Below are 3,141 nucleotides of genomic sequence, written 5' to 3'. Positions count from 1 at the left end.
TGTTTTTTAAAGAAATTTTTCAAGCAGCTCCTTCATCTCAAGCTGATTATGAATTTGTGACTCATAACTCATTTCTCATGAGCAGAAGTGAAAGTGTTCAGTTCAGAGCGTTGAACCAATCAAAGAGTGAAACTGTGAGTTTGAGGTGTAAATCTCATTTGCATTGTCAGGTTTAGTGATTGTGATCCTCTCAGAATAGAGCAGCTCCGTCTCCAGTGACCATGTTCAAACCCCAAGAGCTTCATTTGACATTTCCTGCTAAATGCAGCTGTTCTCAACTATTACAATCAATCAAAAGCAGCTGAAACTTTAGTGCAGGACTTTGAATGAACGACACACTGATCAATGATGCAGTCCAACACAAATGTAAGGCGTTCAGAAGCTTTATTGAATGAACAGCAATGGCAGCACATTGACAGACGGCTTCAGTATTGAGCTGTAGATCACGTGACTGCTGTGAATCCTGCCGGACGCTCAGATACGGCTCGTCTTCACTGGAGAAACATCAGCAGGAGCTCTTGAGGAACGAGGCCTCTTGATCAGCTCCGTCATGTGTTACTCTGCAGACCAAGCGGTCTGCGCCTTCCCAGCGTGCTTTGCTGAGGCTCAGGACGCTGCTGCGGCTGTAGCGTCCGTCCCGCTCGCTCTCTGCGCTGGTCTGAACCCCCTCGGTGACCTCTGACCCGTCCAGCGTCCAGCTCACCGTCGCCCCCTGTGGAGAGTAAGAGCTGAGCAGGCAGAGCAGTGCGGCTGAGTCTCCAGAGATCTGCAGAGAAGAGGGCGGCAGCAGAGACACGGAGGGCTTCACGGAGGGACCAGCTGCACACACACACACACACACACACACACAGAACAGAAACGTCTTCAGCTCATGAATTAAATGTCAGACATGGTACATCAGTAAAACTCACAATCATTTCATGTTCGCTGTAATTCTACATTGCTGCTTTCATTCATAAACCACATTTATAAATTAATATTTACAATTAAGAAATGCACACTATAAAAATGATAATCACTTCAATGTTAAAAGACTACAAATGCTGCGGTAAACACCTGTTAATTAGAAAACTGTAACTTTTACTTTATAGAGAGAAGAACTGTCATAAATCTAAAAGGTAAATTTGCGTAATTTAACAGTAAAATCTATTAAATACTAATAAACTGTTACTGTATATTTGACAGATTTAAACAGTGTATCAAGAGTAAGATACTGTATATGTATAAATATAAATCACTTCTCTAAAGCAAACATGATATACTGTAAAATGAATACTAAAAGTCAAATGTATAAACGTTTTTATAAAAACATCTGTCCAAGAGCAAATTGATGATTTTATTGTGATATATATTTATAAGAAAATTATTTATTTCAATATATTAATTATATTTTGTAAATAGTTATCATTCAGCACATTTTCTCATAAACAGTTGTAAGTAAAATTAATAGCTTGAATATTTTAACATGTTAATCAACTGAATTTATTTTTGCCTGATGATGACGCATTTCAAAACATATTTATTTTGTCTATATTTATCCAGCTTGTGTGTCATAAACAAAATGAAATATATTAAGAAATAAAATCATAAAATATTGCAATTAATAAAAAATACATTAACATTTTGGCATATATTAGGTGTGAAATTGTAAAACATTAAGCATGAATATGAACTATGTCTTGACATGTAAAATATCACCAATATTGGAATTTCACCAATAATGACTAATTCATAATATTGCAGAAAAAAATCATAATACATCAGTGCAATGGAGGGAATTTTAAAATTAATAAGATGTGAAAAGTAAAACTTTCTAGTAAGATATTTTTGTAATAATTTAAGAATATTGTTGCCAAATGCTCTTAAATAACCTTAAACCTGCTTTTAAAACACACACACACACACACACACACACACACACACACACACACACACACATTTTCATCAGATAATTTAAGAAAAACTTACTGATGGTCAGTTTAGTTCCTCCACCGAAAGTGTACCACAGTGTTTCATTCTAGTGAAAGCGTCGTACAAAAACCTCCGTCACACTCAAATGAACACACACTCCAGCAGAGAAAGAGACGAGCCACACACACACACACACACACACACACACACACACACACACACACACACACACACACACACACACACACACACACACACACACACACACACACACACACACACACACACACACACTAATTCTGTTGAGTTGCTTTATAATGAAATCTTCAGCCAGATTTAGATGGTCATTCCCTGTTGTTGACCTTTGACCTGTTGTACAGTCTCATGGATGATATAAATCTGCAGCACAGGTATTAAATGCTCTCAGCATCAAAGTCTGAATGAAACTGATCATTAAAACTGTGTTTAGAGGGTGAAGATCTGCCCAAAATAACATGAAGTAAATCATGAGTGTGTTTCTGAAAATAGAAGTTTATTAGCAAAGATACTAAATGACAAACCAGTGTTTGTGCTGTCTTCAGGTAAATGATCTGGAGTGTGTTTGCATATTGATCAGATGCTTCAGTGTGTGAGAGTGTTTATAGTGCTGTGAGTTCAACACTTCATCACTGACACACACAACAATCTTCATCAACATGACCTTCATCATCATCTTCATCTGGACTCTCACAGCGTTTGCTCAAGGTTTGTGGAGCACAAGTTTGATATCAATTCATTTCTTCAAGTATATTGTCAAAGTTTTGAGTGTATTTTCTTCTTGTTGTGTTTCAGAGTGTAGAGGACAGATCAGCGTCACTCAGAGTCCCTCAATGACAGCTCAACCAGAACAAACTGTCAACATCAACTGTAAAACCAGCAGAGATGTGACAATCTATTACGGTTCTTATTATTATTTAGCCTGGTACTCACAGAAACCTGGAGAAGCTCCTAAACTCCTGATTTATTATACAAGCAGCCGTCAGTCAGGAACTCCATCTAGATTCAGTGGCAGTGGATCTAACAGTGATTTCACTCTGACCATCAGTGGAGTCCAGACTGAAGATGCTGGACATTATTACTGTCAGAGTTACCACAGCAGTGGTCCAGTGTTCACACAGTGATAAAGAGTCGTACAAAAACCTCCGTCAGTCAGAGTCACAGTGGCTGAACTGAAACTGCAGCTGCTCAAAG

General features: G+C 38.0%; 1 long non-coding RNA gene across 1 annotated transcript; it reads right to left on the bottom strand.

Annotated features, from left to right (window-relative positions):
* Positions 1–367: 367 nt before the first annotated feature.
* On the bottom strand, positions 368–2,107 carry LOC307120097. The gene is made up of 2 exons (XR_013815748.1): positions 1,969–2,107; positions 368–819 (listed from the first exon to the last, which is right to left on the bottom strand). It is a non-coding gene; the product is annotated as an uncharacterized lncRNA (long non-coding RNA).
* Positions 2,108–3,141: the final 1,034 nt, after the last annotated feature.

Source organism: Gobio gobio (assembly GCF_949357685.1).
Source record: "Gobio gobio genome assembly, chromosome: 23".
Lineage (NCBI taxonomy): Eukaryota > Metazoa > Chordata > Actinopteri > Cypriniformes > Gobionidae > Gobio > Gobio gobio.
The sequence above is the reverse complement of the archived record's forward strand: the minus strand, read 5'-3'. Positions and strand labels throughout refer to the sequence as shown.